Here is a 24,163-nt window from a genome sequence, read left to right on the forward strand (position 1 = left end):
TCTCGATTAGTAATTATAATGTTCCATTAATATTTGTATTTGCGATTTTATTATTATTATAGCAAACATTTTAATCAAAAATTCCACTGCGGGTTTCCTTATAATTTCTCATCTTTTTTTTTTTAATTAAGACATACAAATACGAAGTTTTAGATTTTTATTTGAAAAATTTTGGTAGTTAGCGGATAAAACAATAAAAAAAAATTCTTTAAAAAATCTCTTACTCTGCTCTTTTCCTTAGTTGTGAGCACCGTGACATCTTTGAAATACCTGTATTACCTTGCTATTTTCTGCTTCCATATTTCTCGATCTTCTGCCTGGCGAAACGATAAGCGAAGGGATTGTTCTATGATTTGATCGGACCATCGCATAGACGATCTGCCTCTACTTCTCTTCCCAGTACGTCTCCCCTCACGATAAGTCTATCTAAAATATTGCAAAACTTTCTTCATGCATGCACGTAACTCTTCTAGTATCGACTGAATAGTTTTCCTTGCAGTCAATGGAATTCTAAGCAATCTTCTGTAGCACCACGTTCAAAGGAATCAATATATTTGCGTACCTTACCTGTAAGTGACCACAATTCTTAGCCGAGTGAGGAACTATTACCCTCCGGATTCTCTTGGGACAAATTATGATAATCATGAAGGTGGGTTCCCGTTACCTTCCTTCAAGCTGCCTTTTACTCTAATATCCAATTTTGATTTTTGTGACTACAGACTGTATTATTGGCCCGGCATATATTAGCAAGGGATTTCTATTTTTATTGCTTCCGCAGTCTGACATGGTAATAAGGAGCAATTAGTGGGGGATATTTGGTTTGGGAAGGAGTAAAGGGATGGGGCATTGGTTTCCCCCGTATGGTTTTGGTATATCTAACCAAGGCTCGCGTGGGCAGGGTCGTTTCCCTGAAGTATATCTGTCATCTATTATTATAATTGTCTATTTGCTGTTGGGTCCGGTGGTCAAAAAATTGATCCTTACTAAATTCGATGCGCAGTCAAATTTCTTATGGAGCTGCTGACATGCTTTTCTAAGCTGCTGAAGATTGTACAGGTATACTTTTGCAACTGTTTTCCCTGAATCAATGTATATTTTTGTAACTTCTCCAAACTTAGAGAATTCAGTATTTACGGTCCTACGGTCCAATTCCAATTATGCTCCAGTTGATCTGATTTGAGTTCGGATCCGATTCATTTTAGTGTTTTTTTGGTAATGTATGAGATCTTGGTAAGTCTTTACTAACGCTATTCTTCATTTAACTTTGTCTACTAATCCCCCCATGTTTATTGGTTGACCCCAGATATGTAACGTTGTTTATCCTTTCGAAATCGTCAAGCAGATGAGTCCTGTTTACTAGGCTAGGCTTATCCAGCATCATTTTTATCATTATCATTTATTATTCCACGGAACTTTTCACTCTCTGGTGGTGTCATCAGCACAGCGTAAGTTGCTTATTAGAACTCACAAGAATTTTACCCTCCCACTCATCAAGGGAGTTCTTCATTAAAGCTTAGCCATAGATGTGTGTGTGTAGGTGATAAAACGCACCTTTGTCTCACACCTCTTTGTGGATAGAAGTCTAGACTCATCTTCATCATGTCTTTTTTTTTCGACCACATAGATATATTCAAAGTTAATGTTTTGGATTAAGTTGATTAAATGATCTGGAAATCAGTGTAGGTGATAAGACGCACCTTTATCTCACACCTCTTTGTGGATAGAAGTCTAGACTCATCTTCATCTTATCTTATTTTTTGACTACATCGGCACTTTCTGATTAAGTTTATTAAATAATCTGGAAATCAAAAACTAGCCACAGTGTAGGTGGTATTTGTTTTTTCTGCACAGTATATTAAAATGTTTGAGATATAATTGTAAAACTTTCGTTAAAGCACCGTTTTTAACGAGTGGCAAATTACTAGGGAAAACCCTGCTACTCACCAAACCCGTGCCAACATCAAAGATTAGGAAAAAGTTTTTAGAAACTTTCGCGCGAGAGTAGAGAATGAGCTCTCAAAAAATATAAAAAAACCAAAAGCATCGTTAAAATTTTCACCGGCAAGCGTTATACTAGAAAATCGCGGAAAAGTGCGGGACGAATAAATTCGACGTCATTCGAACCCGCATTTAGACGAGTACGCGGAACGCGGCGTTTCTCAACAACAGCCCATTTTCTTTTTCCCACAATCGATCCGGCACTTTTCCGTCGCGATATATTTGTCAGATTTTCCAATTTCCAGTGTCGTTTACTCGCGACCGGGCAGGCGGTGGCGGCTTGCGGCGTTTGCGGTCGTATATTTGCTGAGAAAATATTGACAGTTTTATTAGAAAAAGGAAAGTCGAGTTTTATTTAATCGGCCGAGACTTAATCTTCGTTATTCTCATATTGCCGATAGGTCCGGCGTCGAGGTTTTCCGTAAACATTCAACTTTCTCGCATTGTAATTAAGGACACTCAGTCCTATCTATAAAAGTGGGGTGAAAAAAATAAAGTAGGGGATGTCGGAAATAAATGCCAATAGCTTCAGAATGCCTCAAACATGGAATCATTGAAAAGAGCTTTCACCAAATTGATTAAATACAACGATCACTTTTGTGGCAACCTTCTTCTTCTTCTCGTTCCTTCTAACGGAGGTTGGATATTAACATGGCTATCCTAATCTTGTTAACAGCAGCTCTGAATAGTGGGTTGATGTCATTCCACACCATTACCTTAAGTTTTTGAGCCAATAGGTTCTTACTTTTTACAAAACTTCTGGATTCCGCCTGCGTCGGTTTTTGCTGAGTCGAAATTGCTGACGTTTCGCCAATCGTCCTGTTGGCTTCCTCAGACCTTGACTGGCTCGTATTTTACTCTGTACCTTTTTTTTTTTCAAAAACACTTCCACAGGCTACTGTAATGCTTTCTACAAAACTTCTGGATTCCTCCTGCGTCGGAGAGAGGAAAAAATCTCTCAACATCTGCGGTCCGTCAAAGACAAAATTCCATTTGAGACGCCAGGAGTTTACAGCATTCCATGCATATGCGACAAAGAATACATTTGAGAGACCGGACGAAAAATATCAACTAGGCTCAAGGAACACGAAAGAGCCTTACGACTAAGACAGATAAACTCATCAGCTGTTGCCGAACACACTCATGAAACCGGGCATAAAATTTTATTTGATAAAACAAAAATTCTTACATGTAATCAACCTAACAATCTTAATCGCGACTCAGGTCTCTACCTGTCCCCAATTTATATATAAGTATTTTGGTGTCGTTTACACGATATCCCAGCCAGATCCATGCTCATCTTCAACCATGTCCCTTAATTCTGATCTTGTCAACATATATATCTTACCATCCAGGATGTCTTGTTAGCAAGCAAAGCACTCAAAAACAAAATGACTGCTGGTCCTGACGAGGGAGAGATCGTTCCTACGCACTCCGTGTTCATCCAGAACCTTGAAAAATTGTTTATCCCATTCTTAATCAAGTGAAAATTATCCATCTATGTAGATTTTCTCCAATTTTTCGATGATATTGCATGAAGTTATCTTTGCTCAATTTCGAAATAAATCCTCTACGGAATAACATGGTTCAGCGACTTATCCCTGTTTTCTCATGTCTGTGACTCACTGAACAGTAAGGTTAAGTTGACGTTATCTACACTGATTTCCACAAAGCATTTGGAAAGATAGATGTCTTACTAATTGAATACGATACGCTGCTTTCAGTGTTTGGGGCCCTATGTGGTTCATCGTCGACATTGAGGGCTTTTGTCCCAACTTCTGGTGTGCCTCTGGGTTCTAACTTTAGACCACTTCTGTTTAATATATTCATAGAATAGAAGTGTGTCCACTATATCACCGCATCAAAACTGGTGCATCACTCTCCAGGCCAAGGTAAATATTGTCACTCATTGGTGTACTAAAAATAAATGGTTTTTAATAGTATTATCCTGAGTAGCCACTGTAAAGAATCTGGAGATTTTATTTGACCAGATGTTCTCTTTTGTATCTTATATTACTAGTGGTTTCCAATAATCGCACTGTGATTTTATTATGATGGTCTGATACGTATAAATTTAGTTCGTCATGTTACCTGTTACCTGTTGGCAATAAAGTGCTATTAAATATGAGATGAGTTGTGTGGTTTGGCCTAAACGTTTCAGATTGCTAATAGCTCTATTGGCTGAACTCTCACAAAATTAAACCGTTGCTTTACTAAATCGGTGTGTTTCCTTATTCCTTGAAGCACACGACCCGCGAGGCAAACAATGGCGATAAGCAGTTACGCTTGTTCGATCCCGTGTAGGGTCCCGTTTTCCCGGAATTCCGCAGAAATTGTGTATTCCCGTATCCGTATCACCTTTTGCTTTAAAGTTTGCTCGTTGCGCGGGGTGCGGGGAGGTTGTTTTCGAGCTCGCGTCCGCTCGAACGTCTTGTCGAAACTTCCCTAAGTTCCGTAATTTATTTATTCAGCAATTCGAGACCTTTCAGAAAGTTCGTTGTAAAGAATACTTTCATTAGGTACCGGAAAATAAAACTTTACAACTCGCCCAAAAAGTTGTCCGCGGGGCGGCGGCGGCGGCGGTGTCGAAAATTCTCCCTCGACTGCTTACGCGGAGGGTGAAGATTCGCGTTCGTTATTGGTGTACTTTTCATGATGTCGAGCGAGGTAAATAATATGTTGAAAATACGCGAAGGAGGTTGCCGCGAGTGATTAACGTCGAGCCACTTCCATTTTTCAGCCATCTTGAACGAAAACTTCTTGATCGTGATTTGCTTCGACTTAAAGGTATCAAATTCAAAACCAAAACGAGATCAAAAGGGTTGAAATTTTACGGAAATTCTTTTTAATATTTTTTTCTTAAAACTCACTCCCATTTTTCAGCCATCTTGAATGAAAACTTTTTGACCATGATTTGCTTAGACTTAAAATGACCAAATTCCAAACCAAGCGTAATCAAATGGTTGAAATTTTACGGAAGTTTTTTTTAATAAGTTTGCTTAAAAGCCACTTCCATTTTTCAGCCATCTTAAACGAAAATTTTTGATGATGATTTGCTTTCGCTTAAAATTGTCAAATTCAAAACCAAAACTAAATTAAAAGGTTGAATTTTGGCCGAAGTTCTTTTTAATAATTTTGCTACTTCCATTTTCCAACCATTTGGAACGAAAACTTTTTGATCATGACTTGCTTTAATTTAAAATTGCGAAATTCAACACCAAAACGAAATCAATTGATTGAAGTTTGGCCGAAGGTCTTTTTAATTATTTTGCTTAAAAAAGACTTCCATTTTTCAGCCATCTTGAACGAAAATTTCTGATTATGATTTGCTTTCATTTAAAATGGCCAAATTCAAAACCATAACGAAATCAAAATGTTGACATTTTGCGGAAGTCCTACTTAATAATTTTGCTTAAAAGCCTCTTCAATTTTTCAGCCATCTTGAACGAAAACTTTTTGATCGTGATTTGCTTCGACTTAAAGGTATCAAATTCAAAACCAAAACGATATCAAAAGGGTTGAAATTTTACGGAAATTCTTTTTAATATTTTTTTCTTAAAACTCACTCCCATTTTTCAGCCATCTTAAATGAAAACTTTTTGACCATGATTTGCTTAGACTTAAAATGACCAAATTCCAAACCAAGCGTAATCAAATGGTTGAAATTTTACGGAAGTTTTTTTTAATAAGTTTGCTTAAAAGCCACTTCCATTTTTCAGCCATCTTAAACGAAAATTTTTGATGATGATTTGCTTTCGCTTAAAATTGTCAAATTCAAAACCAAAACTAAATCAAAAAGTTCAATTTTTGCCGAAGTTCTTTTTAATAATTTTGCTACTTCCATTTTCCAACCATTTGGAACGAAAACTTTTTGATCATGACTTGCTTTAATTTAAAATTGCGAAATTCAACACCAAAACGAAATCAAAAGATTGAAGTTTGGCCGAAAGTCTTTTTAATTATTTTGCTTAGAAAACACTTCCATTTTTCAGCCATCTTGAACGAAAATTTCTGATTATGATTTGCTTTCATTTAAAATTGCCAAATTCAAAACCATAACGAAATCAAAATGTTGACATTTTGCGGAAGTCCTACTTAATAATTTTGCTTAAAAGCCCCTTCAATTTTTCAGCCATCTTGAACGAAAACTTTTTGATTATTATTTATATTTATTAATGGTATATCTGATTCTTTCCCAGACAATTATGTTTCCTTATATGCAGATGAAAATATAATATATAATATTTTGATTTATTTAGTATCACAAAACTAAGGCAATTTAATTTTTTTGATATAATATTAAAATTAAAAAAAATAAAACATAATTTTTATAATTTTGGAAAACGAAGCAAGCATCCGTTTAAATAAATTTTTTTCATAAAATATGGTTTTCCGTCGACTGGGCAACCCCGTACATATTCGATTGCAGCGTAGGCCAGCGGGGCCCTACTGTGTGGTATCCGCGCCCTTTCCGACTGTACGTGGGCCACGGGGGGCCGTGTGACGCCGGCGACGCAAAAAGGGAGTGCGGCGGCGCGCGAACGGCGGGATCCCTGACGCCGCGACGCGACGCCGGCCTCCGGCGCTGCGTTGCCGGGTCGCTCGTAAAAACCGCTTAAAAAACTTTAAGCGCATAGATAGTGCTGGTTTCTTTCGGGAAGACAATTAATCAGAACCAAATGGACTTTAAGTTAATTTTTTAATTTTAAATTTAATAATTTGTAAACAATATCACATGAGACGCCTTAAGTTACTATCGGTGAACAATATAGATTGATTTAACAAAAAACGAGGTATCTGGTGCAAGTAATCTAGTCGTATCCGCATTATTAATCCGCTATATAATATTATATTCTATATAAAAATGTAGAAGAACGAAAAGCGTAAAAAATATACTTAAAGCTACGTATATTATTGCTAGCTTTTTTTTTTAACTAAGACATCAACATGGAGATATTTTTACAAGAAAATTTCGAAAAAAAGGAAGAGTGATGAATCAAAAATGTTGTGAGGATGAAAAGAATATAGTCACAATTATATAACGCAACAAAGCTCTAGCCCTGATCAGAGATGTAATGGTATAATGGTAAAATGGTTAAATTTTTTAGTTTAGTACCCTCAATTCAGGGAAATTGCTGAGAATACAGGAAAGAAATACAAGAGGAAATAAAAGTTCAGCCAATTTCCAGCATTTCAGGGAACTCCCGAAAATGTTATGATGTCAGGTTTTAATGAGATTTCTGTCTTAGATTTTTGAAAGATTGCATCCTATTCAACCAGTCTGAGGAACTGTTGGATGAAATTTGTAGCTACGAGAAGCTACAGGACTCTTAATTGTTTAAGTAGACTTTGCGTTTACATTTGGGAGGGGGGAGGGTGCATTGAAAATACATTAAAAATATTCCTCCAATGCTATTTATAATCTTACAAGGACATCTTTTGGTAGTATGTGTTATTTTTATTTTTGTTTTATACGTATAATTTGCTAAATCATGCTGATACACAATATATTTTCAAAAACGATGTTATATTTTTTTTTGATAATGCTTCAAAGAAGTGTTTATCATTATTTTCATATAATTCAAAGTGTACTAATTTCAATAAACATGTTTTGTTAAAATGAAACCTCACAGGATATTATTAAAATAAAATATGAATATAAGTTTTTATTTAATTTTTTTTTCAGTGCAGTGCAATTTTTTTTTAAAGATAAAATGGCGGATTTTAGTGTGTGATGTCACGAAATAGACCTATTGCTAATCAGTGCAATTTGAATGTTGGACAAGTTTATTTAAAATGAAGTTATCTATATGATAATCCATTAGAATGCCCAACAAGATGTATTTTGCGAGACGTACTTTACAGAAAGATTTTTTACCCTAATTGAAGAAGGTTAATAGAACTTTAAACGTTGATTGAAAGGATGAATTAATATTTGCACGAACAAAAGATATTTCGAATATATTGTAAGAAAACTGAGATATATTGAAGGAGTAAAAGAAGATTATATGGAAGAGCTAAATAATATCCAGATCAAGATATTTTTACAAGAAATTTTCGAAAAAAAGGAAGAGAGCGATGAAAAAATAATCTTGTGAGGAATTCATATAACGTTGAAAAGAATTTAGTCAAAATACTATAACGCAATATAGCTTTGGCTCTAATAACAGAAATAGTGGTTAAAGACAAAAGATTTTCTATTTCCTAGTTTAGTACCCTCAATTCAGGGAAATTACTAAGAATGGTTAGAGCACTGAGGTTAAAATCTGACTGCCAGAATAAAAGCTCAACCAGTTCGCAGCACCCGAGAAAACTTTAATGAGAAGTATGTTTCAGATTTTTTAAAGTTCCCATCCTTATTCAACCTGTATGAGAGGGTAATGGGTGAAAGCTACAAGACTGTTAGTTTTTTTTTTTGGGGGGGGGGGGGGGTATTGTAAATACATTGAAATATTACTTCAATTCTATTTACAGTCTTAAAAAGGCACGTTATCTTTTTATAAAATTAGGGTAGTATTGACATCATTGATTATCAATATCAATATCAATGATATCTATTGAAATGTCCGTCAAATATTTATTATGTTTGATGCTGTAATTACAAATTGTCTAGTCGGCGTAATAATATTTTTAATGATCGTTTAGCTAGATCGATATTAGTATGTCAGCGACAATTTTTTCTTCGATAGTGTTTCAACAAGTTTATATATTACAATGGAATTGTTTTTTTTTTCTATATGGTCTTGCAATCGACCTTTGGGCAGTAAATTCCATTGTAGTTATTATTAATACTATTATGTCGGTGACAACACAAACAAACGCATCGCAGAATAAACTTACTGGTCCACTTGATCATTTCTCCGTTATTAAAAATGCAGCGATAAATTCAAACCAAAATATCTCGAAAACGGTCACTTCTAATAAGAGGACCTTTTTCAATTAAAACTGATTATTGTTACGAAAGTGAGAAAAGATATGTAGGTAGCTAAATCATGAACAAAGTCAAACTCATCATGTTCAAAAATCAGTAGATACCAACTTTCGTTTATAAAATGACACTATATACCAACTTAAAAAAATATGAAAATAAAAATCAAATTTTGACACCCTATATCTCCGAAAACCAATAATTTTAGACACTCATCAACTAACACCTTGTACCACTCTGTGACAGTTACTTGACTACGTTCGCCAACAGTAGTGGGTGGGTGGTTAAGATATCCAACCCCGCGACTTGGCAACGTCGCACGCGCGGACCGTTCCTCGCTCGACCTCGCCTCCTTCGTCTCACCTTGTTCCCATCGTATGTTCGCGGACGACGGAGGTCGTTCTTGGCCTCCTGCGAACTTCTCTCGCCCAGAGCAGCAGGCAGCAGCAGACTATATGCGAGGCCGGCTCATGGTATCACGTTTCGATTCGCGCGTGGTCAGCACGCCACGAAGACGGGCAGACATGTTTTTCGTTCTGGCACCGCTTGCCGGGTTTTTGTGAGCGTCGTTCGTGCGATTGTTTCTGCGAAATTTTCGTGGCACCCCGAGACCCACCGATCCCCGGGACTTTCTTCCATCCTTTCGCAGAATTTGACGTCTGGTCCGACTTGGACACGCGCGTCGCCGGGTCGTTGTTTACGAAGGTAAAATTTGATCTTTTAATGCGTTTTATCTTTGAGTCTGACGGGTCCGTCTGCGAATGCAATTTTTAAAAAAATCAGTACTATACAGATTCAGCCAAGCGTGATACTATTTACTGGATATCTCACTTATTTTTAAAGATAAATACTTGCGATTTTTGCTATAGGGTACTGCATATTGCGAAACGAACACGATTGGCACGAGGTATCCCGTTCCTAAATGAGAAGTTATCGAAAAGCTAATAACTATTTCTGCGGAGAATTCAGTGACCGCCCTCGGGATGAGTATACAGGGTCAGGTCAAAATGTTATATACTTAAATCTTATTTTTAATGAAGTGATAATACTAAATATATGATAACAGGTGTTCGAACGTAGTGTAAAAAAGTAATATTTCGATTTTCAGCATTTTATGTGGTAATTTTGTAAACATTGAACTGAGGTGGCTGTTGCTTGATGAAAATCCATTTATCGAAATAAATAAGAACCAAAAGTTAGATTTTCACAAAATTATATATTTTTACATGACAATTGTTTCGACAACACCGTGTCTTTATCAAAAGTGACATTTGATAAAGACACGGTGTTGTCGAAACAATTGTCATGTAAAAATATATAATTTCGTGAAAATCTGAACTTTTAGTTCTTATTTATTTTGACAAAGTATAACTTTATTTTTAGTTTAAAGTGCTTGTAATCATACTTGAAGGTAGTTTAAAAAGATGTATTGATGCAATTTTTACTGGGTTCTTTGGAACTTATTTGAAGTAAAAAGTGCTATCGCCATTTGGCATTTATATTTATCTGTATTTATTTTAGAAAATGTTTAGCAAATTTCGCTGAAAACGAGATCAATCTTGTTGCTCCTACAGTGACATCCGGTATATAATTGGCATTTTACAAAAAGAAATTAACATTTTTTATAACATATTGAAAACTGTAACGTTCTTCTAGTCTTTCTGTTTTGTTCTGTTGGATTTTTTACGAAGTTTTTTTGCAAAATTGGAAACAAAAAACCTGATACGAGTACTGACGGAATTAATTTAACTTTTCAGAAAGCGGAGATCATTTGAGGATCACTTTTCGGAAAAAAACTGAAACCAAAGCAATTGAAAAAAAATTATTTTTGAACATATATTTTTTAAAAGCTATCCAATGTCATGATTATATTTATGGTTATACCTATTAACAAAAGAAACTCCTTCTTTTTGCGCTTTCCGGCTAAATATCAGCTACGGCATAAAAAAAGCGAGGAAAAAGTTAAAAACGTTCCCAATGTTCTAGATTATTTTTTTGTTTTATTTAAATCATTTCAATATTTATTTATACTAGGACGGCAGTAAGTCTAATAAAAATATAGTGTTCTGGAAGAGATTCGAATACTCCGAGTGGGCTGATGCTTTTTAGGAGGAATTTCAGTTCTCTCCTTATTTTTATGATTGTCGTTCGTTTATTAAAGTCTAACAAATATATTTGTTTACAATTCAAAAAAAAATTAGAACGTGTTGCTTGGTGCGAACCAAGTAGCAATAAAATTGGGCAAATCTTGCATTCTTTTGTGTAAAGCAAATAGTATATTATGTAACAAGTGCGGTAAACGGCATTTGACTCACCAGTTTATTCGGCTTGATAAACAAGTGAGATAAAGAGTTTACCAAACGTGTTGCATACTATACTTTTTCCGTCACCAAAAATCACAATTTAACAAATTAAAAATAATAACAGATTTTCGAATTTCTAGTTGCCTTTAAACCTATTCGGTTATCGTTCCGATCGCTTCTGCTATTGTTGTCTCTTTTTAACTGTGTAGGTTAGACAGAGTGTTTATTTCACTTTTACAATTTATCGTTAAGTAGTTTATTTAAAGAAAATTACTGCAATTGGAAGAAAAATGCTCCTAGGATAGAGCTTTTAAGAGGATTAAATTTTTAAAATCTTATAAGCAAGGAAAGGCAAGTCCTAACCTTCAATTTTGTTTTGATTGTACTCGTGAGACATGGATATTTGAAAGTGGTACAATTGGTCTTAGCAAGATACTAATATAAAAACTGTAAAAACCACAACTTCATGCGAACGGTATGTAAAATTTCTGTGGGATAATCAAATTACCGACCAGTCCTCTAGATTTTAATTTTAGCTTATAGCATGTAGTATTTAAATTGTCTGATATATTGCATAACATTTTTCTGTGTATTAGTTTTTGGGTACATTTTTGCCAAAATAACACGAATACATTCATTCACATGACCGTCAGAATTGACAAACATCGTGCGGTAAAATCCCAGAAATGTCCGAAGTGAAGAAACAAAACTGACGTAGCAAAATGACGCTTCCCACATCCTAGATCGGTGTGTAAATAGGTATATTACAGGGAAAACCACAAATGCTAGAATGTGCATTTGTCCAAATCCACCGAGGCACCGCCGACGAACACCCGAAAGCCTCCGAAACGTTTATCCAAACAAAGAGAGAGGTTCAAATACAAGTGTAAACACGGCTCTGATAGCAAATTAATTTATAATATGCTGTTAAATTATTTTTTCTACTCCCGTCTGTAAAATACCTAATTACCGATCTAGCGTGCGGGAAGCGGCGCTTTAAACGTCAATTTCGTTTCCCATGAATCCGAGCCACTTCGGACGTTTCCGGGATTTTACCGCACGGGTTTGGGAGCCATCGGATGTTTTCGGAGATATTTCCCACGCTTTGAATTTTGACGTTTGTCAATTCTGACGGTCATGTCGGTTAATGTACTCGTGCTGTTTTGCGAAAATGGACCCAGTCGTAGAAAAAGTATAGTATGCAACACGTTCGGTAAACTTTTTAAATCACTCGTTTATTAAAAACTCGCTCCGCTTGTGTCAAATAAACTCGTGAGTCAAATGCCGTTTACCGCACTTGTTGCATAATATTCTATTACTTTGGTTAATTATCTATATAGGTGGTTTACCCTATACAGTGTACGTACAACAAAACAAAATTAACAGTTTTCAAAATAAAGTGTACGTTATTGGAGATGATACAAAGAACAACAATTTACGCTATTGTTTAAGCTAAAAAAAACTTATTTCATTGGCACCTGAGGGATTTTTATTTTACAATTTGACCTTTTAAAATAGGTATCCTTAAATAATGGCCGCTGCTCTTTTCTAAAATTTTACTGCAATTTCAACTTTTTCATACTTTTTATCCTGATAACTACTTAGGTTACTTTTACTTTTTGATTCTTATGTATAATAGGTAGATGGTTAATTTTTTTGCATAATTCAAAGTGTTTTAATTGATAAACATATCCTCAAAATAGTCGCAGCTGAAGTATTGGATAAAGATATTGATAAATCGTATTGCTTATTGAATAAATTTAAAAATCATCAATATCAATGTTTTTATTAACCTTTCATGATTCGTGATAATCGCCGTGTGCAATTTTCCGTGTAAAAGGTACCTAAATACAATTTTACTATGACCGAAAGGATTTTTTTAAAATACTTTCAGAAACTTTAAACAAACACATTCATGATAAGTTTGGGTCTTTGATTAATTAAAATGCAACTAAAATCTTTTAAGCTGAGTCACTGTAAATGTAAGTATTGTAATGTAAACAAATCATAATTATTCTCTATCGAGGAAAATTCTTTCTCCACGGAAACGCTTTGCCGGCCTTCTTCCCTCGCTGCCCCGAACGCCCCGTTACGATTTGGGCAAATGAACATTTGGATAAATATGGCCATCTCATTATGAACAATTCGCGAATTGTAAATGGTTGATGTAAAAAATCGTCCATAAAAACAACATATTTGTGAAAGTACACTTTTTTATTCGGGAATAGAGTGGGGTGAGTGGCGAGAATCCTCTCGATAATTTTGTATTAACGACCGAATGAAAAAAAAACGATAAAGAAAGCAGGCACTTTTCTGCCTGACGCCTGTTGTTTTGTATTTTGCGCTCCACTTCATCGAGCGGATTCGATGTTGTCAATTTATCGGGGTAAAGTGTTTTCCTGTCTCCTATATAATGGCTACTCGATTTTAATTAGTTTTAAAATTCGTAGGACGGGGAATTTTCCGTGACACTGATAAGAGGACATTTTGATCTTGATAACTTTTTTGTTTTTAGAGATATCAAGGTAAACAAAAAAATAAAATGTTAGTAGCCAAGTTTCCAAGTGACGTATAAAACAAAACACTATATATTATATGTGTTTTATAGAATATCTTTTCACCTTATATTTTAGTACACTCGATTTTGACAAATCGGCAAAAGTAGGAAATTTCAGAGTGCCCTGACCGACAAATAAAAATATGTTTATGTTTGACATATTAATAAATAACGTTGATGGTTGAGTTATTGTCCAAGTCATTATTGTCAAAATGGTTTTTGCAGACAACGGTAACGTGTTAAATGCTAAAAAGAAAATGAAGAAAATAAGGCAAACATATTAGGATTCTATGAAGCACATCCATTTTCCTCTATTACTGGAGTATATGAAGAGACAGGGATCAGGGATTGGGGATCAATCCACTCAGTTTTGAAAGAATATAAATATAATGCATTGAAATCTCGTAAAACTCAAATACTAGGTGCAGAACAATGTCAAAGAAGTTTTGTTTGGTTTTTTTAAATAAATAATGAGAATAATAATTTTTTGAAAAACATTTTATGGACTGATGAAAGTTTGTGCACTACAAGAAAGGGTTGTAATAGACAAAATACGCGATATTAATCTTTGAATATTCCTAGAAAAATGCACGAAATGAAAGCAATTAATGTGTGGTGTGGTGTAATAAATTGGAATATTTTGGGGCCGATGTTTATAGATCAAACACATTATAAAATCCCGTGCACAGTGTAATAATATCGTGGGACTTCGGCAAATGATTTCAAAGGCAATCAATCGGTTAAGAGACCATACGGAAACGGAAAAAAAGTGTTAAGGAAAATGGTGGCCACAAACAGCAGTATTTAGAATAGTAAAAGAATTTTTTACTTTAGTGTGTCTTGTTATTTTTAGTGTTTTTGTTCTACTCTAATTTGTAAATAATTATTGCTGTTACAGTCGGTCACGGCACATTTTGAAATTATATAAAAATTTCCGATTTGTCAAAAACGAGTGGACTAAAATAAAAAATGTGTTACATCATTGTAATCGGAATAAGATGTTCTATTAAACACATATATAATATACAGGGTGTTCCATTTAAAAAAATGTGTTATATCGTTTTACGTCAGAAAATTGATAGTGTTTTGTTATATACGTCACCTGGAACGAAAACTTGGCTACTAACCATACATTTTCTTATTGCCAATTAAAATGTTATCAAGATAAATTGGACGCACGGCACTCAAGTTTAGAGTGCATGAATATTTTTAGTCCCATTTCCAAGAACAAAGTGTCCGAAAATCTCGCCCCTGTATAGAATATCTAAAATTCGTAATAATAAACTTTACCATTAAATTGACTTCTTTATCTTTTAAAAATAAAGCAGGTTTGTCTTTGTTAAATGATTGATTTACTATTTCTCAGTCTTGTAATTTCCTGGTTTGTGATCTATTATAAGATTTTCTTTTTTTTGTATATACCGAGTGTCCCAATAAGGGCAGCGGGCAACGGTATTGGGGAAACGGATCTGAAATCTAAAAATTAAGTAAATAAAATTTTGAAATGACCACCAGAAGGAAATTTTGAATTTTAAAACCCGCGTTCTGTAAAATATTCTCATATTAATGATGCTTAGAGTGGACACTTCTAAAGCTGACCAAAACTAACATTTCCAGAAATAAATGTCAAAATGGGTTAATGGATTTTAATAAACTTTGGAGTCGTTAAAAAGGGCTTTTCGTAGGCTATCAAACGTTTTATGAGTAAAATATTAAATGCAACGATATGCATTTTTTTACCTCATTAAAGCCCAACAACCCAGTGAAAAAAGCTTCTCAATATATTTATCTTAACCTAACCCAACGTTTATAAACTGATTTCTCTAACCGAATGTTAAATCTAAATAAATGTTCAAAAGTGCTTTCTACGCAGGAAGTTATCCTGTAGCATTTCCATATTTTGGGAGGTATTTGGACGAGTCTGATAAACAATATCTTTTGTTCCACCCCAAAGGTGAAACTCCAGGACAATAAGGTCTGGAGATATGGCAGGCCACGGAAATAAACTGTGCCTTTCTATCCAACGGTATGGATAAGTCTGGTCTAAAAAATTCCTAGCATCCATCGTGTTGCAGCCTCGTTTGTAAAGGTACCTTTTCTAATAAAATAGGCAAGTGGTTTCTTAAAAATTCGAATAATTTTGACCAAATCGACTCCTGCGTTGCTCGAAAGAGTTGCTTCATCTATCATAGAATGTAGGCACTTCGAGCAGTCTAATCTCCTATCAAGATCAGTTTCCAAAAGAACCTGATGTAATTCAATGTGATAGTGGTCTTTCAGAATTCGGTGTACCGATGTTTTACTAATAACTTATTCTTCTTAAGCTTAAATGGGGATTAATGTGGACATAGACAAGAATATTAGTGACGTTTTCTTTATTCTTAACTCGTTGATATCGTAATATCGAAATCGTATTGTAAAAAAACTAAGTTAAACAGCTAACTGTTATTTCAATTACAGCCTGTAGAGTGTAAATGCGTACCAAAATTCAACTTTTCGGATTTAAATTCTTTTATTCATATTTTAGATTACGATAATGAGATTGAGACGAGTTTTTCAATTTTCAATTCAATTCAAATTTTTTTTTTTTGCCCGTTATATCAGAAAACGACATCTGATAGCAGGGTACTCAATTATCTCGCTCATAGCACGTTTAATAAGCGTAGGAGAAGTCCTTTTTAATTACTCCAAGTTTATTAAAATCCATTCCGACCTATTTCCTTTTAGAAACTTAGTGAATAGAGTGAATTTGTCTCAGCTTTAAAATAGTGTTCACTCTAAGTATCATTAATAAAATAAAATGTTGCACGTCCTCTGGTGGCCGTTGCAGAAGCTCCAAAATGATTTCCAGCATTTTCTATTGGCGGATTTTTTTTTTCAAATTTTTATTAACATCAGTTTCCCCAATGCAGCACCTCGATTCCCTTACTGGGACAGCTGGTTTTTATTATGTAATTATTAACTCATGAGTATAGTATTATTATTCTTATTAAATAAATAAGTAAACATCGCTGGCGACTTATATTAAATTGCAGAAAATTCCCATGTGTTGCGGATTTTAAATTAAAATGAAATTAAAGTTGGTTCCAATGCGACAACAATATTTGGGGCAGGTTACGTTATCGTCTGCGAGCGTTTCGCTTCCTTGGCTGCCCCTTATTTCGTATGGCGGCGGCCTTGAGCCCGGGACTGACTTTGCACTCGATTATTTTGCTACTAAATATGGAAGAAGTCGATTTAATAAATCATATTCACCGCGCCACACGCGGCAAAAAAAGAATGAAATTGTCCAGGGCGCTTTATGAGTTACCTTCAACAAGGTCACAGTTATTTGTGTTTTACTTTATCTCTTTAATAAAAATTAAAACCTTAAAACTAACCATAATGAGGAAAGGCATAATATTTCATACATATTTAACGGGGTATTTCAGAAAAACATGCGCTGCTAGAGACTTCCCATAAAAAAAAAGTTCGTATAAATGGAGGTCGGGAGGTAAAAATTTGGCAAGGTCATTTACAATTATAATCCGCTATTTTTACAAAATAAATAAGAACTGAAAGTTCAGATTTTCACGAAATTATATATTTTCACATTACAATTATTTCGGCAACACCAACTACCTGCTACTATATACATCGAAAATGGCAATAAAACCTTAATTAATGTTGTTGCGAGAATTTAAGTTGTTAATCTGTGGCTGTACGTAAAATATCAAAATTGTCGTCAAAAATGTCTTTTTCTGTGTTTAAGTGTGTAGCAGAATTTAGACTATTGTTTTTAGACGCTCTTTTATGATCGTTAATACATTTCTCGAAGGATCTACCTATTTGTCCAATATAAATTTTAGGACAAGATCCGCATTTCAACCTATAGACACCTGATTTTTGAGATTTTGGACATTTCGTTTTATTGTTTTTTAAAAGTTTCCTATTGTGTTGTTAGTTCTGAAAGCTACTTTTAAACCACATTTTGACAAATATTTTGAATCCTTTTCACTGGGTTCTCCTATGCATGTAATTGATTGAAATTGTTCGTGTTCTGTATTATTTGATTTGTTTTTTATTTATAATTTTATCGATTATGGACGGATTGTAGCCGTTGTTCAGTGCAATTTGTTTAGTGATATTAAGTTCTTTGTTGTAATTTTCTGTTGGGAGTGGCGTATTAAGAAGTCTGTGTATAAAAGAGTGAATTTTGAACTAACAACACAATAGGAAAATTTTTAAAAAACAATAAAACGAAATGTCCAAAATCTCAAAAATCAAGTTGAAATGCGAATCTTGTCCTAAAATTTATATTGGACAAACAGGTAGATCCTTCAAGAAACGCATTTAAAAACAATCGTGTAGATTCTAATTATTCTACACACTTAAACACAGGAAAACACATTTTTGACGAAAATTTTGATATTTCACGTACAACCACAAAAAGTAGAAAATGAAATTTATTAACAAAATGAGACATTCAAATGTATTGCTTAACATTCAATTAGATTTAAATACCTCTCCTTTATTGAACTTAAATTCTCACAACATTAATTAAGGTTTTATAGCCATTTTTCGGTATATATAGTAGCAGGCAGTTTGTAAATATTACATTTGATAAAGACACGGTGTTGTCGAAACAATTCTGTGGTGAAAATATATAATTACATGAAAATCTGAAATTTTAGTTCTTATTTATTTTGTTAAATGTTTATTCATCAAGTAAAAGCCCACTCAGTTCAACGGTTAATTTTACTTTAACTAAATTAAAATTGTAAAGTCCGGTGGCGCCCAGCGAAATATTGTAAAGGTATTATCAAATAGATGTTCGCTACTGTTTGCTGATGTTTGTTATTTACTTTGAATAAGTCACTAAAAGTAGAACTTTTTTTACTCTAGATTTTTTTTTTTGGTTCCTTCCCGGGCGAAGTGCTGAAAATAGAGAAAATGAATGCTGCAAACGTTTTTTTTTCTTTAATATTTAATAGCACCTACCTTAGTACCTAAACTTAAGCTTAACAGTCCTGCATATTACTTATGTATTACATTTTTATTGCAGATTCCAATTACATCGATTTTGTAAATGAAAGAGAAACTAACCAAAACTCCATAGACTAAATACGGCTTTTGAGTTTCAGGGCTTAGATTTTAGTTTGACTTATATTTCAAACAACTTCCGTAAAATAATTTCGATTGAAACAAAAACGGATAATAGTATATTATGCAACAAGTGTAACGTTGCTTGGGAGGGGAGGAATTTTTCGGGAGGGGCCGAAAGGTCACGAGCTCGACTACTTTCGGTATTGATCCGAACCTCCTGGGATCAACGACGTCTCGTCGGTGAGAATGAAAACACGACTCTCAAAAATTTTGAGATTTTGAGGTATCGCGATTTCGATCACACTTTTCCGCCCGAAAAGCTCCTCCAAACCCAATTTGAACCGATTCGGCAAGAAAACCTCCGAGATAGCAAACTTTTTCAACTTTGAGGAGGCGCTCTAAAAAAAAACTCCACAGACAGGTATAAGACATCGAGGTTCAGAAACATGCTTGAGTATAGGCGTACCTCACCAACCTCAAATCTTTCTCAATTTTGAGGGGGGAATTTTTCACCACCAGGAGGAGCCCGGGACCCCCTGAATCCAACGCCGCAAACCGCGTCTCGATCGAACCAACCGCCTCCCCAAAAAATATATTTTCCGAAAAACTCAAAAAGAGGATTTTTTGAGGTCGAATCTTATATAATTTTTGGTCCCGAACACGATGCCGAAAACGGTTTCCCCATAGTTGCGACCCTTTCACCGTACCTCCAATCAACTCTTGAACCCTCAATTTTGAGGCGGAAATATTTAGGCATCTAGTTAGACCGATACTATTATACCATAAAATTTTGGTGCCGATCCAATAAAAAACTCGTGTTCGCGCAACCCAGGCTATTTAATTTTATTATTTGACCAAATGAAGGGAAGAGCTATAGAACCCTTCAAGCCTTTTCTTACTTTCTTGTGCATTCTTTTAAAATTGATTAAAAATATTAAAAATTAAAAATATTATTCTGTATTCCTGCTGTCTTGCAAACGGGTATCCAAAAATCAATGGTCGCTCCGCTCGTGCCAAATCAAAATCGTGACTAAAATGGCGTTTACCAAACTTGTTGCATAATATACTAGTTTATTGCTTTAGAATACATGTTAAAGTCATTACTAAACACAATATTTACAATATACAGGGTTTTTCACTTAAAACTCCGCACGCCAATAAGTCCAAAACGACAAGAAATATTTAATTTATGTAAAAAGTAGTCAAAGTGGGGGGTCAAGTAGATATTTCCTAAAGTTTAAAAAATTCGACGCCTGCAAAGAGCTGGGCGTCGCGACGCGTCGAAAAATTATTCGATTGCAGAGACTTTGGAAATACGGGCATACAAAAGTACATATTATTTAAAAACTTTTTTGTTATTTACTCAAACTTATTTACTTTACCCGTTTCTAAGTTATACCGATTTAAAGTAAACATTTCTTGATTAATAAAAAATGTGATTAACGCTTATTTTTACAAGTATGCCATGAATGTTAGTTACTATGGCAACCATTGTTATCGCAGTTGTTTTAAGTGCAATTACAAACAATAGATTTCAACTATTTTAGTATGATTTTATTTATTATTTTTTATCGATTTAGTTCTGATAACATGATAAATAAATGAAAAAACAGTAAAATACCTACAAGTTAATAACCAAAATTATTATTGCAATTAACTACATAATAAGACATTTCAAAAATTTTGTTCAAAATTATGTCCATCTGGTCGAACACAACTATCAAAAACTTTTAACAGATGAGCTTGGGTCACTTGTAGGAGAGTCCTTCTTGTGATAGCGGCACACGCTGCACTAATTTTGTTAATGAGATCAGCCATATCTTCGATAGGTTCTTCATAGATAACGTTTTTTAGGTAGCCCCAAAGAAAATAATCTGGTGGTGTAATGTCCGGAGACCTCGCCGGCCACCTTACCGGTCCATTAGTACCAAACCATCTATTGGGATATTCTCGGTTCAAATACCTCGTTACTATTTGGGCATTATGTGCAGGCGCTCCATCCTGCTGTAGCCACATATTCATTCTACTGTCAAAAGGCACTTCTTCTAATAGTTCCGGAAGTGTAGTTTGAAGAAATCTTAAATAGCGATCTGCATTTAAAGTTCCTTCGTAAAGGTAAGGTCCAATAAGGAATCCATTTAATATGCCGCACCAAACATTGATACTAAAAATTCGTTGGTTACCTCTTTCTGTAATCCAACGAGGATGGTTTTCGGACCAAAAACGACAGTTGTGTCTATTAACGATTCCATTATTTTGAAATCGACTTTCGTCGCTCCATAAAATTTTCGAGAGAAAATTTGCATCTTGGCTATACAAATCGGACAATGTCGCTAAGAAATACATTCTTCTAGCATAATCGCCTGGTTCTAGTTTATGAACTAGTTTACTTTTGTAGAGTTTCTATGTAGAATTCTCCACGAAGAACTTATGGTAACACCGGTATTTTCTTTTATCTCTGATAGGGATATCTTGGGGTTATTATCAACCTGCTGAATTCCAACAGCAGTATTTTCATCATTTGTAGCCGTCCTGTTCCTATCTCTTTTAGGTTTTATGAAGCTGCCATATTCTCTTAAGTTTTTACATAAACTTGAAAAGGTTGTTGCATTGGGGACTCTTCTATGCGGATAACGCCGTGCGTAAACTCTTTTTGCTTCTCCACAATTGCATCTGCATTCTCCAAACACCAGTAACATGTCTACTTTTTCCTCATTGCTAAATTGCACCATTTTCACATAATAATTCTTAGTTCTTTTTAACCGAACAAATTTGGATATTTCTTGTGACAAAATGTGACAATTTTTTGATACAGCAATAACAACTTACGTTTGTAATTGCACTTAAAACAACTGCGATAACAATGGTTGCCATAGTAACTAACATTCATGGCATACTTGTAAAAATAAGCGTTAATCACATTTTTTATTAATCAAGAAATGTTTACTTTAAATCGGTATAACTTAGAAACGGGTAAAGTAAATAAGTTTGAGTAAATAACAAAAAAGTTTTTAAATAATATGTACTTTTGTATGCGCGTATTTCCAAAGTCTCTGCAATCGAATAATTTTTCGACGCGTCGCGACGCCCAGCTCTTTGCAGGCGTCGAATTTTTTAAACTTTAGGAAATATCTACTTGACCCCACACTTTGACTGCTTTTTACAGAAATTAAATATTTCTTTTCGTTTTGGACTTATTGGCGTGCGGAGTTTTAAGTGAAAAACCCTGTATATTAAGATTGTCGTCCTGCTGTATTCGGGACCCATTCAGTTTGTCCTGTGATGCTTCTATTACCGGCAGCGGCGCTCTTTAAGACCATGGCGCTTTTATGTTTCGTGCATCAGAGATTTTTAATAATTCTATGACATGATGTTGAAGATAATAATGCATTATTATATTAAAAGGAAAGTAATATTATTAAAAACCCTTTTTAAAGGAGTTGCAGAGTGTAGTTTTGTTAAAACCGTAAGGCCTTCGAAGTGCTTAGGTACATGTAAATAAGGTAGATGGAGGTACTAGTATTACAAAAAAAAAATTGTTTGTTTAATTGATAGGTCGCTTATATTGCTGATTGACTACGGGTAATAGTTAAATTAATAACAGCCTCCCGATGTCGGCTAACCATTCGGGAGGATATTCGAAATATCTTTGCTTAAGCAAGACCCCGCACTATTTATAGGACCCAAAGGACCTTCCGTGTGGCAAAACCACGACATCCCACATCCAAACCCCAACCTCGAGCCACGTTGCCTTAACATCCGAGATCCATTAATTGGTAAAATTCCCTAGACCTATTTAAGCTGTGAGGCTCCAAATTTATCTAAAACGCAATTTCAATACAATTTGGAGAGTTGTTTAAACTAGTATATATTTTACTACAAAAAGAGTTTGGGCAACTTGACCACTGCCGTGCGTATGGATTATCGATACAGTCTGCAATACTTTTCTACAAAAAAAACTGAATTAATAGGGATAAATGAATTTAAAAAGATGGAAATCGACAAACGATGAAGAGGTAGCTTTTGACATTCAATAAGCAGCCTTCTTAATTTTGCTATCAAAGAAAAAAGAAGTCAGTGGAGTGCAATACTGCAATTAAAAAATATTTAGTTAGAGTTCACGTTTTGCTTGTTTCGTTTCATTAGTCGTTTCATGTGTATCGATAAACGAACAAACCATATTCAGGACGTGCATAATTCGATCATAAAATTGAATGGGTTTTTCATTTGGTTGTATTTTTGATCTGCAAAATTTCTATACAAAATATAATAAATCATCTCAAGTACTGGATGTATGAAGATTAATCAAGACTTTTTGCATTTGCCTTTAGTTAACTAATCAGGCAATTCATTACATTGATATTTTCGTTATTCTAGTATTAGGTTCTCTATTATTGTACAATTTATCAACAAAAGCTTGACAAATAGTTTGGTATCTGGATAAATCGTTTGGGAGTTTCATTAATATTGTAACTAGGTATAATTGCTGACTAAATTTTTCTCAGAAATAGTTTCTAAATTTAATGAAAAACATTGTTTCTGTCATGAGCTGGTTGCAGGTGTATTTCTATTATTATGCAAGTCGATAGCTAAGGTTTCAATAATATCATTTAATTCATAACGAGCAATTGCGATTTACAGTACTAGATAGACTGTTTGCTCCTCAAGACCATTTTTGTTCTTGACTGGGGTTTTAGAGTTTAGATTTTCTTTTTATAAAAATTTAATTTTGCAAGATGTTCGTTACAACAATATAAAGTCCGGAGAAAACGAAAAATAGCGCTGGGTCAGCATTCTTAACTATTTGTGATAAATTTTATTATTGCTATATTATAACCTGTACCCGCCAATGATTATTTCTTCCCACCTTACATGGTTACCATAGTAACCATTGATATTTAGGCAACACTTTTTACACCACTCCTCTCTTGAATGATTTATGAGGTCTCTTGTAGTTGGACATTTGTGGTCACACTAAACTTGACATTTCAAAGAAGATGCGCGGCAATTTGACCAAAAATACGAAAATTGCGTCCTGAAAAATTACCGAGCTTCTTTAAACCGACGCGCTATTCGAACAAATAAGCCTCCCCGCCCCTTTGCATATCGTTTCCTCCTAAAATAAGGCAATGCGGAGGAATTCCTCGCGTCTCTATTCCCGGGATAAATCACAATTTCGCTTTTTCGCCGAACTCACTTTCCGGCTGACTTAGCGTGTATCCCAAATAAGTGGTTATTCATCTGCGTCGGTATTTCAGGCAACTGCAAAAATAGGAACAGATTTGGCAAGTG

General features: G+C 34.6%; 1 protein-coding gene across 3 annotated transcripts in view; it reads left to right on the top strand.

The window, feature by feature from the left end:
- Nucleotides 1–24,163, top strand: part of LOC132700896 (uncharacterized) — a 189,422-nt gene that overhangs the window by 18,374 nt on the left and 146,885 nt on the right. The gene's annotated exons all lie outside the window — the stretch shown is intronic.

The sequence above is a fragment of the Cylas formicarius genome, unplaced genomic scaffold, assembly GCF_029955315.1.
Source record: "Cylas formicarius isolate icCylForm1 unplaced genomic scaffold, icCylForm1.1 PGA_scaffold_4__25_contigs__length_36172078, whole genome shotgun sequence".
NCBI lineage: Eukaryota > Metazoa > Arthropoda > Insecta > Coleoptera > Brentidae > Cylas > Cylas formicarius.